Genomic DNA, 17,299 nt, shown 5'->3' with positions numbered 1-17,299 from the left:
TTCCCCCACCTTCTTTTACCCAAACCCAACTCCAAAACTTGCCCACCCACCGTCCTAATCCTAACACTATCCTTAACTTCTTCTCCTTCCCCACTATCATCTTCCTCATCATCCTCCATTAGAGGGTACCCCATCATCACCGGTAAAGCTCAATCATTTCATTATTGGGGGAATTCTCTGTTACATCCAAGTCAACATCCCCAAACACTTCCTTATACTTCAATATCCACAAATACATATACACCTAAAAAGTGAGCAAAGACATAAAGGATGAAAAAAAAAAAAACAATCAAAGAAAAACCAGAATTTCAGTACTCATTTGACAGAAATAGAAAAAAAATGTCCATTTAGCCTTGTTTGTTGGTATTGTTTAGTATAGCATTCTTAATTTGGTGAAAAATGGCTTCATGTGGTGATGGATTGGCTTTATTTGGTGTAGAGATTTCGAAATTAGAAGTAAAAGGTGAAAAAATACATGTCAGGCGCGTCCATTTCACCGCTCAAATACAGATCTGGTGGTAGCGTTTCAGGGGAGGTAATAATTCCATTTAAAAAATAGTCAGGGGGTAATAGATCACCCGTAAAGGTTGGGTGCGTCATAATTAATCCGACTAAACGTTGAGGGGGCATTTGACTATTTTCTCTTTCTTTCTACAATTTACATGCATAAATAAAGAGGATAGCATTACAGTCCAATTCAAAGAATTACACCAAAGAAATACCCGATCCCAGGAGAAGAAAATAGAAGGAAAAAAAATTAAAATACAGAATATGAGACAGGAACATTGAAAATGAACAAGAGGAGATATCAGAACACAAAAAAATGACACAAAAAGAAGAATATATACTACTACTAGTGCAACATGACAGTTTTAAGAAATTCCTCATGACTGTTTTAAGAAAGTTTGGTTTTTCTGACAAATGGGCGGACCTTGTTTTGAGATCTATTTCTAATATTTGGTATTCCACTTTGATCAATGGTTCCAGAAAAGGTTTCTTCCACTCAACAAGGGGATTGAGACAAGGAGATCCCTTATCTCCTTCTTTATTCATCCTTGGAGCTGAGGTATTATCCAGAATGTTAAATACTATTCATGAAAATCAACAGTGTATAGGTTTCTCTATGCCCAGGTTTGGCCCCCAGATTTCTCACCTTGCTTATGCCGATGATGTTATAATTTTCACATTTGGGGATGTCTTCTCTATGAACTTAGTCAAAACAGTTTTAAATGATTATGCAAATTGTTACGCCACCGATTAATGAGGATAAAAGTTGTTTCTTGGTTAGCCCTAAAACAAGTTCGATTGCCCGAGCTACAAACATAAGGAATTTCCTTTTATATATCTTGGATGCCCTATTTATATTGGTAGGAAGCTTATATCTACTTTCAATGATTCTGTCACAAAGGTGGTCAGGAAAATATCTGGCTGGCAAGGTAAATTGCTATAAGTTGGTGGCAAGGCAATTCTGATCAAGCATGTACGACAATCTCAGCCAATATATCTTCTAGCAAAGATTGAAACCTCCCAATGAGATTTTTCTTCAAATAGAAAGATATATGATAAGATTTTTTTTAGGGTTCAACTGATGAAAAAAAGAAGCGCCACAGGAGTTCATGGGCTAAGATGTGTTATCCAATTGAAGAAGGCGGTTTGGGCTTTAGAAGACTTAAGGATATCAGTGAAGCTCTGGCAATGAAGAGATGGTGGAGGTTTAGAACTGAAAAAACACTATGGGCTGAATTTTTGAAAATCAAATATTCTAGACTTGCACACCCAATAGATAGGAAGTGGAGAGCAGGTTTATCCCATTCGTGGCAAAGTATTCTGGAAGTAAAGGATAAAGTAGAGGAGCAAATGCTTTGGAAAATTAACTCAGGTTCATCAAATTTGTGGTGGGACAACTGACAGATTGGGGCTTTAGCCCATGTTATCTTTCACAATGACATTGGCAGAAACCACAGGGTAAATGAAATCATAGAAGATGGCTTGTGGAACATAGAACAACTACATCTGCCAGAATATCTTGCTGAACTTATTCTGGCTATTCCTTTTGGAAACATGAATTTACTGGATAATCCTATTTGGATGCCTTCTCCAAATGGAAAATTCTCAACTTCCTTTGGATGGGGAATCATCAGACAAAGTCAAGACACTGATCAAATTCTGCACAAAATTTGGCACAAATATATCCCTTTTAAAATGTCTTTTCTAGTTTGGAAAATGTTTAAAAACAAATTACCTTTTGATAACATTATTAGTAGGATAGGAATTGATGTTCATACTAAATGTTGTTGTTTTTGCAAGCCAAAGATGAAACTATTCATCATACTTTCCTAGATTGTGAGTCAAGCTAGGACTATATGGAATTTCTTTGGAATTCCTAGGGAATTCCATGGGACACAATACCTTAAGGAATTTGTAGATGAAATGGTGGTTTGTCAAAGCAGAAAATGGTCTGCACAAAGATCTTCTCAAAGTAATTCTTGTTGTCATTTTCTGGGAAATATAAAAATCAATAAGGTGCTCAAACAGATATGGAAAATGAAAAATCTCAAAGGCTAGGGTTATTTACCAGGTAAGCTATCATATCAGATGGTTAGTCACAAAGACTAACAATAACAAACGCTGGAAATGGCCTTGGCATGAACTTTGCAAACAAATTATGCTTTTGTCTCCCAAAATTGATTGCATAATTGTAAGGTGGATTAGACCACCTTTGAACTGGATTAAGTTGAACACCGATGGCAATCACAATTGTGAGGATGATATTGGAGCTGGAGGCATTGTCAGGGACAGTAATGGGAATCTCATCATGGCTTTTGCAAAATCCCTCGGAAAGGGAAGCAGTAATCTAGCAGAAGCTAAAGTTGCTTTATATTGAATGAAATGGTGCATCTCTAATGGCTTTCGGAACATAATTCTGGAAAGTGATTCTCTCATCATAATCAACATGCTTGAAGGAAAAATCAACATTGCTTGGGAGTTACAAGAGTCTATTGATACAATAAAACAATTGCTCTCTCAAACAAACTACATTACTCAACACTGTTATAGAGAAGTAAATCAAGTCGCGGATGCATTGGCTAAATGGAGTATGAATGGTCAAGAAGAAATAGTCTTTGAAATAAAGAATCTTCCAAAGAGGCAGTCGGGACTTACATTCTGGATAAAGACAATGTGGCTTCCATTAGACACAAACAAAGGAAGAACATGTATGTCTAGTGTAGCTAAAGTATCTGAGAACTTCTCTTTTGCATATGGGAGTTCTAACCCCCTGTTCTAGGTAGTTTATATTTTCAGATTTTCTGTAAATCATTGCTGAGGTCTGGTTTTCCCAAATTCAGATATGTGTACCTCTCCTTGTTGATGAAATAAAAGGGTTGCGCCTCCTTAAGGCGTAAATTACAAAAAAAAAAAAAAAAAAAAAAAAAAAAAGAAGAAAAAAAAAAAAAAAGTGCAACAGATGCAAGCCCTGTGAGACTCATCTCTTAGCATGCTTCTTTCTCCATTCAGTTCGGCCCCTATTTATTTCAAGTCTATCACCTGATAATCTCACCAAATGCAAGAAGCTCTTGTTTATTTCTCTTGAAGCAGTAGCTGATCCGTTAGTCCCTAAATCTGCGTGCTCAACTGCTTCAAGGCTCGTGAGGGAATCGACTACATCATCGTGCTGGCATTCACGCCTATAATCTAATGTAATTATTTGCAGTTCATGTGTGTCGATGATATCTTGAGGTATACTCTGCATGGAAACAAGTTAACTTGTTATGAAAATAGAAAAAGTAGTCGCAATGATGTGTAAAACCTCTGAATTAGCAAAATAGATCGATGTAAAGACTTGTCTTTCACATACTTTCACACAAAAGAAGTTTGATGAGAACAGTTTTAGTAACCATATGAAAAGCTGTGGCAGATCCAGGATTTTCATTCAGGGAGTTCGGAAAAAAAGAAGAAGCTAAATATAATTTATTCAGGGTGTTCAAAAGTTAATATTCGCACATAAACAGAGAAAATTTATCCTATATATACACTGTAATTTCTTGCCGAGGGTGTTCGGAACACCCTCAACCCTTTTTAAATCCGCCCCTGACGAAAAGAAAAGATCATTTCATGACATATGTTGTTAAAAACATCTATACGATCAACTAGAAAAAAGAAACAGCATCATTACAAACCTCAAGAACCCAGCCAATGTAAGTCACGTTGTTTACATGTTGATGCATGTCCAAATCATGAGCTATTCGGGGCTGCAAAGATCATGTCCTGATTCCTGAGTGCTAGAAAATGGGCGGTCAGTAGAATCGTGCATTCGAAAATATTTTAATTCAAAATTTTGGATTTTTTTTTTTTTGGTTTCCTAATCGGTATTCGTACCCGCATTGGAGTCCGACTATATCCGGATTCGCACCGCGTAGGGCCCCATTCGGAAGGAAGCGCTCCCTACCAAAGATTCTTCCATACCGAAAGCTCGAACACCGAGATTTACGGTTAAGGAGGAACCTATCCGCGCACCACATCCTTTGGTGGTAAAATTTTAAAAATATTGAACACAAACTTAGCGGTTGGAATTTTCTCTCCCTTAGAAAGGAGCCCCTCTCACCTTCCAACCACTTTTCTGTTGACATATGCTGCTGCAGACAAAATAACACTGACTACAGATATTAACAATCGCGAAGAATTATTCCACGGCAAGAGGAAAGAAGGGAGAGAGAGAGAGGGACAGAAATAAATGATATTTCTATTTTGAAGAAAATATCTTTTATTGGAAAATATTTTTCAAGATATTTAGTGTAACAAAATAAGAAAAAAATTAAAACATATTTTTCTAAAAACATTTTGTTTTGTACAGAACACACCCTATAAGGTCGATGGGGACGAGGCTGCTTAGCAGGGGACACCATGAAAATGCCACTTGCTTTTACGGAAAATTACAGAATGTGTTTATTGGCCATACTCTCTAATTGGTTTCTACACATGCCTTTTCACACCACTAAAATTTGGCATATTATGATAACCTCTCCCTCCTCTGGTTTCATGATACCAGTAAACTAACCGCGCGATGCAAGGAAAAAATTAGAGAATTTTTTTTATAAAATATTATATTTTATTTGCATGTCCATATAAAAAAAAAATATTATTACAGTACATGACAAACAGTTCAAACCATGTAAATCAATATACATGAATTTTATAATGTTAAACTAGCATGTAACATATGTATATAACGTTATACTAGCGTATACAATATGCATAATTAACCATATCACAATTGTAGCAAGTCATGCACAATAAAGTTGTGATAATATGTCTCATATATCGTCCGGTATCCGTATATAAGCTCGTTACTTCACATATATATATATATATATATAGTACCCTTCAGAAATTCTGGTTTGAGAAAATTTACCCATGAAGATCAAAATCTTAACTTACCTCCGTCCTACAAAGTTCAACCTTCCACAATAGAATTCACCAAATGACTTCAATCCGCTCAACAGAATGCTTAATTAATAGTGTCAAATAAGGCTATTTGACTCAATTCTATAATTTATGGCCCAGTCTATACTTTATGGCTCAGTCAAAATCAAAGTCAACTCAAAAAATCAATCACAGGCCAATACAGTCAAATCCGAAAATAAAATTCAAATCCAGATTATTCATAACCCATAAGTCCAAATCTTTACTTAGATTTTCATTCTAAGTAGGTGTTCAAAAGCTCAACTTTGCGTTTCTTGGGCTTAAACTAAAACCCAATCTTCACCATCAAATTTCATATTTTTATGCAAATCATCATGGGAAAGTGCAGAATCATTGCCATTGTCCAAAAGATTGGTTCCCCGTCCAAACGTGCTCCAGCCCGTAGCTATAGGCTAAAAACGATAAAAAGTAGATTATGTCCACTGACATGCTTATAATTCTTATGGTCATTAATCCCTAATCTTACCTAAATTCATGTGTTTTGCGTTATTTTTAAGTAGTTTTAGCGTTTTAAAGGTATTGAAACCAAAAAAAAAAAAAAAAAAAATCAATTCCGATCAAAAGTGAATTTTCTGAACAGTTGCAATTGCACAAGGCATGTGTGCGTCCAAAGCAGGTTGTGCTCATACGCATGAGCCCTGATTTGGGTGAAGTTTGAGTAACCTAAATATTGGAATTCATGCGTGTTAATTAGGAAGGCCAAACAATGTGTTTAAAATTCACAAGGTCACATTTTATGTATGCTACCAAAACTGAAACAACGAACATTTTTCTAACATGACAATCTTTAGTAAAACACTCATGCAACATTTTATGGGAATATCGAAACGACGAATGGTTTGAAGCATTGAAAACTAGACTTCAACCAATTTTATTTGATATGTATCTCATAACTCAATTCTTTATACACTGAGAGATATAGATGATCATTTGATGAAGTTAAATACATGTGTTGTAGTTAAGACAGTTTTCTTCCGTTAAATATTAATTTTCAACTTGTATCAACCTATCTCGATGTTCTTGTAATATTCATACGACCTCCCAAACATGAAATTTAGGTGTTATATAGATCATCACCACCTTCTGAAGTCCAAACATCCTTTTCCCCAACTTAGAGCTTAAGCGAGGACATAATACTTAACAAAAATTTCCAAGGGCTTACAATGTGTGTATATACATACTAGTTTTGCATTGCACGTATGTCTCATATCAATCTCTACATATTTTTTAAACTTGTTATTTACATATGTGGGTAATGAGTAACTAAAATCAAAAGGGTAAAGTCGGAGGCTTTAGAATTAAAATTTTATTTTTATTTATTATTTTTATTTATTAAAAAAAGGAAAACAAAAGTGCATTTAGTCAGGTTTGATCCTGCAACATTAAGGGATTAAACCCAACACTTAGAGCCTGTTTGGATGGGCTTAAAAAAAGTAGCTTATAAGCTGGAAACAACTTATAAGCAAAAAAAAAAAAAAAAGTTGGTGTAGTCCAACTTATTTTTTTTGGCTTATAAGTTGTTTTCGAACATTATAAGTTAAGCCAAACAAACTCAATTAATTTTTGGGCTTATTTTAAGCACAAAATGACTTTAAACTGGCCAGCCAAACACTCAAAAAAGCTGAAAACAGCTTATAGGCGACTTATAAGCCAATCCAAACGGGCTCTTAACCAGTGCTCCTCTCAGTTTTGTTTGACTATGTTTTCCTTCCGTTAATATTACATATTTTAAGGATTATATACATAATATACGCGTTTAGTCAGGTGACTATAGCTTCACGTGACCCATTTTTTATACATAAATTTGCCCCTGGGTAAAGTACAAGCTCAAATCGATGATCAATGAATATTGAATGACTTGATTATTGATCACAAAATTTTTAGATATCGTTTGGACCTGCAAAATTAAACAACTAAATTTAGCTATGGAGTAGATCCAAATATACTATAGTTGTAATGCAAAAGTGCCTTTCCACTATAATATGAGTGAGATACATTTTAATTTTCTTTTTAAAAAAGCGAGCAACTTCAACTGATAATAGGGCATAATTGAAAACGAATTGTTAATAATCTTGAATAAACAAGTATCCTGTGGAGTTAGTCGAGGTGAGCACAAGCTAGCCCGGACACTACGGTTAATAAAAGAAAATCTTAACTCAAATTTGTAGCAAAATTGAGAAGTCTCGACTAAAACTTGAGACTTGCAAGATGTGTCCCATATTTATTGTGTATAATAAAAATAACAAACAAGCTAGCATATGATGAATAATTAATTATTGTTAACTTATATTGTAAGTATTACATTTACATGTTATTCCGGAATATACAAGCAACTATAATAGTTGGCAGTAAGCAAAAAATTGAATTAGTATAACACGAAACAAAATAATTTAATTACCTGTACATGACTACTTGCTGAGAGATAAGATCAATAAAAGGTCTTCATGGAAAGGAAATTTTTTAGCAGAAAGAATACAAGGATAACAATGATTTGACTCTGCTTTTATAAAGTATGAATATTAAAAGACTATAAATGAATATAGAATTTTAACGGTGGAATATGAAAAGGAGATATTATAAATTTTTAAAACATTTTGCATAACAACTGCATATCATAATGAATAGAAGATGAAACAATTATTTCACACTTACCCGGTTTTTCATTGGAGCTTTAATTATTCATTAGTGGAAGAAAATTTGTGAAGGGTAAAATGGTCCATTAATTTATAATGGCATTTTCGTAATTCAATTTTAGACTTAGAATCTTTTCACTTTTAATATAATACTGTATGATTTAATTACATTAGCTCCTTTTGACAGGTTCCTCTACCCACAACACCAGAATCTAACACAAAAGTTGGGTCAGGAGTTAATTACATTGGCTCCTTTTGATAGGTTCCTCTACCCACAACACCAGAATCTAACACAAAAGTTGGGTCAGGAGTACGTACTCAGGTCACTCTATAATATTATACTAGCAATACATGCCCGTACGATACACGGGCCGAACATATCTATTCACTTTAATTAGTCAGTCTTTAAGGTTTGTATTTTAAAAATAACTTTTAAAAACATTCTAATTGTTATTATATATACAAAATGTATTTTATGTACCATCACTTTAGTTGTAATTAAAAGTCTTTGAGATGGAAAGAGTCGGACTTTTTTATCATTATCATGACAATGAAAGTTGTTCATTGATATATAAGAAAATTAGTAAGACTATGAGGGAAATTAATATTTTGATTCTAAATTTTTTCTTTTAAATTCTTTAATATTTTATATGGATACCGACAGGTTGATATCCATTTCAATTAAGTAACTATTCAGATCCAAACATAAGAACCATTTTGTTGTATATATTGGATAAAAATATTTTTTATTAAATTAATTAAAAAATATATTATAATTTTTTATATTAATTGTTACAAAAAAAAATCAAAATTAGAAAGATATATATTATATCATTAATCACCATATTTTAATTCTGAAATGAAAATATAAAGTAATACGTTTTATAAATGTAAAGAAATAATAATCAGAGACTGCAAAGGAGAGTAAATAAGTAAAGTATTGACAATGAAGGAAAACGGGGATAAATGTCACTCCCTCCCTTTACTTTTACTTTTACTTGTCGATGTTAACATATCAAGGAAAAAAAAATTTCTTCTTATTTTACCCTTCACATTAATTATTCATTTTCAAATCATTTTCTGAGGCTATTGAGACTATATATCAATAAATATGGATATTATGATAAAATATATACTTGATTTATTAATTTTCAAAGAACGTGAAAAGTCAAAAGTGAACAAGTTATGTATAGGAGCATTAAAATAACTTTTGGTGCAAATTTGCATTGCTATTGTTCGTCCTCTCTTCACGTTTAAAGTATTGACAAAGAAGGAAAACGGGGATAATAGAAATAGAAAAGAAGATAAATATAGAATAAAAAAATAGACATATATTTTTAGTAATATGACCAAGTAATATGGACGAAGGGAGTACTTCATTTTTATTAATTCTTAAAGAACGTAAAAAGTCAAATATAGTAATGTGGCCAAGTAATATGGGACGGAAGGAGTACTTCATTTATTAATTCTTAAATAACGTGAAAAGTAAAAAATGAACAAGTAAAAGTGTAGGGAGGAAATAAATATGTGTCGGAGAATTAAAATAAAAGTGCACACGTGTATACATGAGAAGAGAATAAATATTCAGTACTATGGTATATATCCACGTGAGATTTATTAATTCTCAAAGAATGTGAAAAGTAAAAAATGAACAAATTAAAGTGCACGGAGGAAATAAATTTGTGTAGGAGAATTAAAATTGAATTGTATATGTCTATACATGAGAAGAGAATAAATATTTAGCTAGAACACGAAAATCAAAAGTGAACAAGTAAAAGTGCACGGAGGAAATAAATGTGTCGGAGAATTAAATTTAAAGTGCATACATCTATACATGAGAAGGGAATTAAATATTAAGTACTATGACACATGTCTACGTTAATATGGACGAAGGGAGTACTTCATTTTTATTAATTCTTAAAGAACGTGAAAAGTCAAGTATAGTAATGTGGCCAAGTAATATGGGACGGAAGGAGTACTTCATTTATTAATTCTTAAATAACGTGAAAAGTCAAAATGAACAAGTAAAAGTGCACGGAGAAAATAAATATGTGTCGGAGAATTAAAATAGAAGTGCACACGTGTATACATGAGAAGAGAATAAATATTCAGTACTATGGCATATATCCACATGAGATTTATTAATTCTCAAAGAATGTGAAAAGTCAAAAGTGAACAAATTAAAGTGCATGGAGGAAATAAATTTGTGTAGGAGAATTAAAATTGAACTGCATATGTCTATACATGAGAAGAGAATAAATATTCAGCTAGAACACGAAAAGTCAAAAGTGAACAAGTAAAAGTGCACGGAGGAAATAAATGTGTCGGAAAATTAAATTTAAAGTGCATACGTGTTAACATGAGAAGGGAATAAATATTAAATATTATGACACATGTTTACATGAGATATAAAAATAGCTGGATAAAGTGTACAAATTATATAGCTCATGGTACAAGAATTTAATGCGGGTACAATTCGTGAAGCAATGGGTACAAGGAGGGACTGTTGTGTTCGTCCCTCCATGGCACTTATTTTTATAACTAGCAATACATGTCCGTGCACCGAACATGTCTATTCACTTTAATTAGACAGTCTTTAAGGTTTGTATTTTAAAAATAATTTTTAAAAATATTCTAATTGTTATTATATATAGCAACATATACAAAATGTATTTTATATACCATCACTTTAGTTATAATTAAAAAATGGAGTTGATGGAATTAAGTCTTTGAGATGGAAAGAGTTGGACTTTTTCTTCATTATCATGACAATGAAAGTTGTTCATCGATGTAAAAGAAAACTAGTAGAATATGAGGAAAAATTAATATTTTGATTCTAAATTTTTTCTTTTAAATTCTTTAATATTTTATATGTATACTTGACGGTTGATATCCATTTCAATTAAGTAATGTTCGAGATCCAAACATAAGAATTATTGTTGTATATATTGAATTTTTTAAAAGTAAAACTAATAAAATATTTTTATTAAATTAATTAAAAATATATTATACTTTTTTATACTAACAATTATAGATAAAACAAATTGTTACAAAGAAATCAAAATTAGAAAGATATATGTTATATCATTAATCACCAAATTTTAATTCTGAAATGAAAATATAAAGTAATACATTTATAAATGTAAAGAAACAATAATCAGAGACCGCAAAGGAGAGTAAATAAGGGGAAAATACATAAAAACCTGTCAACGTATACTCGGATTAATTATGACGCACCCAACCTTTGCGGGCGACCTATTACCTCTCTGACCTTATTTTTTCCGTATTTTTGTATCATTTTTCGGCTAACGTGGCACAATTAAAATTTGATGCCCAATTGCACAGCGGAGAGTGTTGCACACTTTCCGCCACATTGGCTCCACGTCAGTGTCACGTCACTGCCACTTTTCCTTTCTTTTTTTATTTAATTTTTCTTTTATTAATTATATTTACACTAATTAACCTCTAATTAACCATTAAACCCTCCATTAATTTTGTCTTCTTCATCACTAAACCCTTCTTCTTTTTCTTCATTTCAAGATATCTATCAACCCATTTTCTTCTTCCGTTAACACACACACATTCAATCCATTTTCTTCCTCCATTAACACACACACGCACACACATTCAACCCATTTTCTTCCCCGATTAACAACACACATTCAATCCATTTTCTTCCTCGATTAACACACACACATTCAATTTCTTTCATCAATCATAAATATCTTTTCAAGAAATCAACCAACCCATATTCTTCCTCCATTAATACACACACATTCAATCCATTTTCTTCCTCCATTAACAAATACACAATCAACTCATTTTCTTCCTCCCACACACATTCAACCCATTTTTTCAAAATAAATAATGAAGAAATTGCACGAACTGCCCTTCAAATGGATTGGTTGCTCAAAAATATTTATTGCATGAACTGCCCTTCAAATGGATTGGTTGCTCAAAAATATTTATTGAAGAAATTCATTGTTTATATTGTGTGTGTGTTCAAAATAAACAATGAAGAAAAATGAGTTGAATGTGTGTGTGTTAATGGAGAAAGAAAATGAGTTGAATGTGTGTGTGTTAATGGAGGAAAAAATGGGTTGGTTGATTTCTTAAAAAGATATGTATGATTGATGATGAAATTGAATATGTGTGTGTTAATGCAGGAAGAAAATGGGTTGAATGTGTGTGTGTTTTAATGGAAGAAGAAAATGAGTTAAATGTGTGTGTGTTAATGGCGGAAGAATATGGATTGGTTGATTTCTTAAAAATAAGCTTTTTATGATTGATGATGAAATTGAATATGTGTGTGTTAATGGAGGAAAATGGATTGATTGATTGATTTCTTGAAATGAAGAAGAAGAAGAAGAAGAAGAAGAAGAAGAAGAAGAAGACGACGTGTCAGTGACGTGGCGCCAATATGGCGGAGAGTGTGAAATACTCTCCACTGTGTAACTGGACATCAAATTTTGATTGTGCCACGTCAGCCGAAAAATGGTATAAAAATACAAAAAAATAAGGCCATGGGGGTAATAGGTCGTCTGCAAAGGTTGGGTGCGTCATAATTAATCCGAATATACGTTGGGGTTTTTTTATGTATTTTCCCGTAAATAAGTAAAGTATTAACAATGAAGGAAAACGGGGATAAAAGTCACTCCCTCCCTTTACTTTTACTTGTCGACGTTAACATATCAAGGAAAAAAAATTCTTCTTCTTATTTTACCCTTTACATTAATTATTCATTTTCAAATCATTTTCTGAGGCTATTGAGACTATATATACCAATAAATATAGATACTATGATAAATATATACTTTATTTATTAATTCTCAAAGAACGTGAAAAGTCAAAAGTGAACAAGTTATGTGTAGGAGAATTAAGATAACTTTTGATACAAATTTGCATTGCTATTGTTCGTCCTCTCTTCACGTTTAAAGTATTGACAAAGAAGGAAAATAGGGATAAAAGTCACACCCTCTGTTTACTTTTACTTGTCCACGTTAACATATCAAGAGAAAGAAACTAATATGGTAATTATTAATTAGTATGAAACTTCAATTATGTTGATTGTGTATAAAGATAAAGATAACGACTATGCATATATTATAGGCACATATTTGTATACATGTCATCCTTTTTTTTGTATTCCTTTATTTATCATGGGGACCATGAAGTTAGGGGATGCAAGAAGAGTGAGGAGAATCATGCAGAAGGAGCTGGCCATTAATTTTCATGGAATTAATGAGTGAATATTTGTGTGTTCTTATTATTAATTTTACCCTTTAATTACTCATTTTTAAATTATTTTTGAAGGCTATTGAGACTTACACTAATAAATATGAATATTATGCTAAAATATATACTTTCTCTATCCCATATTACTTGTCACTTTCCCTTTTGCACGCCCCTTAAGAAACCATAAGTAAAAGATATATTTTACTATCTTACCTCTATCTCTCTCCAATAAATACATTCTAATCAAAATTGACTATTTTCAAGAACATTTATTCCTAAGAGTAAGATCGAAAAAATTTAATTAATTTTATCTTGTAATTTTATCTTGATTTTGTAAATGAACAAGTAATTTGGACATATATTTTTAGTAATGTGATCAAGTAATATAGGACAGAGAGGATAAGATGTGAAAGATTTAATTAATTTTATCTTGGTTCTGTAAATGAACAAGTAATTTGGACATATATTTTTAGTAATGTTGAGTACTTCATTTATGAACAAGTAAAAGTGCACGGACGAAATAAATATGTGTCGGACAATTAAAATTGAAGTGCATACTTGTATACATGAGCAGAGAATAAATATTCAGTAAAAAATTAGTTTAGTAATGTAGCCAACTAATATGGAATGGAGAAAGTATTTCATTTATTAATTTTTAAAGAACTTGAAAAGTCAAAAGTCAACAAGTATAAGTGCACGGAGGAAATAAATGTGTCGGAGAATTAAATTTGAAGTGCATACGTGTATACATGAGAAGAGACAAATATTCAAAGAATATGACATATGACCAGGTGGGATAAAAAAGTAGTTGGTTAAAATGTACAATTTATATAGCTTGTGGTACAAATTTCTATTACTGTGTTTGTCCTCTCTTCCACTTAGATACATTAGAAATAGAAAAGAAGAAAAATATAGAATAGAAAAATAGACATATATTTTTAGTAATGTGGCCAAGTAATATGGATAAAGGGAGTACTTCATTTTTATTAATTCTTAAAGAACGTGAAAAGTTAAGTATAATAATGTGGCTAAGTAATATGGGACGAAGAGAGTACTTCATTTATTAATTCTTAAAGAACGTGAAAAGTCAAGTAATGTGGCCAAGAAATATGGGACGGAAGGAATACTTCATTTATTAATTCTTAAATAACGTGAAAAGTCAAAAGTGAACAAGTAAAAGTGCACGAAGAAAATAAATATGTGTCGGTTAATTAAAATTGAAGTGCATACATGTATATATGGGAAGAAAATAAATATTCAGCAAAAACGTAAAAAGTCAAAAATGAACAAGTAAAAGTGCACGAAGAAAATAAATGTGTCGGATAATTAAAATTGAAGTGCATACATGTATACATGGGAAGAAAATAAATATTCAGCAAAACGTAAAAAGTCAAAAGTGAACAAGTAAAAGTGTATGGGGGAAATAAATATGTGTCGGAAAATTAAAATAGAAATGCACACGTGTATACATGAGAAGAGAATAAATATTCAGTACTATGACATATATGCACGTGGGATTGATTAATTCTTAAAGAATGCAAAAAGTCAAAAGTGAACAAATTAAAGCGCATGGAGGAAATAAATTTGTATAGGAGAATTAAAATTGAACTGCATATGTCTATATATGAGAAGAGAATAAATATTCAGCTAGAACACGAAAAGTCAAAAGTGAATAAGTAAAATTGCACGGAGAAAATAAATGTGTCAGAGAATTAAATTTGAAGTGGATACGTCTATACATGAGAAGGAAATAAATATTAAGTATTATGACATATGTCAATGTGGGATATAAAAATAGTTGGATAAAATGTACAAGTTATATAGTTTATGATATAAATATTCACTGCGTGTATAATTTATGAAGCTCATGGTACAAGCTAGAGGAGCGGTGTTCGTCCCTCCTCCACGCTTATATATAATAGAAAGGAAATATATATATAATATATAGAGAGAAGTCAATCGTTTCTTTGATAAATAATTGCTGTAACTGATTTTTGGTTCATTGGATTGATCATATATATAAGTTCTAATAATAATGTCATCACTGGGCGTGAGCTGGCCTAGGAGTGGCCATTAATGGCGACTGAGCTAATCACGAGCTACCGAACTCTATTTTGTAGACTAGTATTATTTCTTCTCGTTGTGAGATTTTACGGATTGTTCGTGACAATGACACACACATAACGACAAATAACTATTTGGCTTAGATTATACTCATTATATTTCAATTTATGTGAACCCTTTACTATTTGAAGAGTCTACGAGTTGATTCTTTGATCACGTTTTTCTTACATTTTTTCTAAATTATTTGAATTATAAATTATCATGACTTATAGTACTTTTAATGTAGTTTCTAAATATATAAATTTTATTTTTATAAACTTGAAAAATCTATGTCAAATTTAAGTTTAAAATAATAAAATTTGACCCTCGTACTCCGAAAAGGTTTACATAAATTGAAACGGAGGGAGTATCAAGTTTTTTGACATTATTTTTACCCTTTTGTTCGACTATAGTATTTAATTTAGTTCATACAGCCTTTCTGTAAATTTTATTTGTCATTTTGACAAATTAAATTTATCTCAAAATATTTTACTTTTACTAACAAAAAAATTGTTAGTGAAGTACTATATGTTTTTCAAATTCATCGTACTGCTTCAATTAGTATAGTATCGCATGATTAAGCGAGACATTTAAAGGATATGAAAATAATAATTTAGATAAACACTCTTATTAAAACCTTAAAAAATCAGGTAAGATAAATCAAAGATGGTACCGTTTGATTAAGTATATAATTTAACATAGAAATTTGGTTGCTGCAATAGTTAATTTCTCATTGGAGCAACGATAAAATTGTCTCAGTGTGATCTATAGGTCACGAATTTGAGTTGTGAATCGCTAGGACTTGCGTTAGGTAAACTGCCTATACTATAGATGTTGTCCTCCTTCGTAAGATATTTCAAGCATCAGACTATCGTTTTTTTTAATATGATTTAAAATATGAATAACAGTATAGCATATAACGGCCAAATCATCCAATTCTTCAAGGGCGTATGTAACCATGGCTAAGCACACCCTCCTACTTAATTCAACATGACTTGGCAAATTACCTCTATATTCCTTTTTTTCTTTTTGGGCATGGGATTGAGAATTCATTACGGTGCGGTGATGATCGAGTAAATTTTCACTCATTTTATTTCGAAGGCGTGATATTGATCATCCATTTATTTTGATGGGGTTACCGCGGATGACAATTGTTGTAGAGATAGTATCTCATCCGGTGTTCGGTCTTCGCTTTGGAGTCTAATTATATTCGGATCGCACGTTGTAGGGTCTATTTTGGAGGCAGCGCTCCCAACATGATCTTTTCCGTTTATATGGCTTGAACTCGAAATCTCTGATTAAGGATGGAAGGATCTTAACCATTTCACCACGACCCATATTGTAGAGATAGTCATCCTAATTCTTAAATGACCAATTCAAAAGAATTTCGTTACAATTTTCGTATGGATACATTAGACAAACTCTTTTACATACATTATAAAAAACAAAATTTACGTTCTCCAACTCGTCTTCATTTATAGATCATCACTATTAGCAGCATCACTAACATCATTTATGGCATGCAGTCAATGTCTCACAAAACTTGAAATGCTTAATTAGCTCTTCGCACAATTCAAATAACCTACAGCCAAGATGAAAAAGGTTCAGTACATTATCCGTGTTTATGTTATCCGGAAAAAAAAAAAAAAGGAGGGAGTTTAAGTTTTATAAGCTGATAGTGACGTATGAAATATTTTATTCAATCAGATCTTTTAAATAATTGTAAATTTCTACCAAATATTTTCATTAAACATTAGTAGATAACTTGTAAATTTGTTACATGATTCAATTTGTTACAACCAATTAAACTATAATAAGAATTTAAAATAACAACGTAATAAAAACTA

This window comes from Lycium ferocissimum, chromosome 1 (genome assembly GCF_029784015.1).
Source record: "Lycium ferocissimum isolate CSIRO_LF1 chromosome 1, AGI_CSIRO_Lferr_CH_V1, whole genome shotgun sequence".
Taxonomy (NCBI): domain Eukaryota; kingdom Viridiplantae; phylum Streptophyta; class Magnoliopsida; order Solanales; family Solanaceae; genus Lycium; species Lycium ferocissimum.
The sequence above is the reverse complement of the archived record's forward strand: the minus strand, read 5'-3'. Positions refer to the sequence as shown.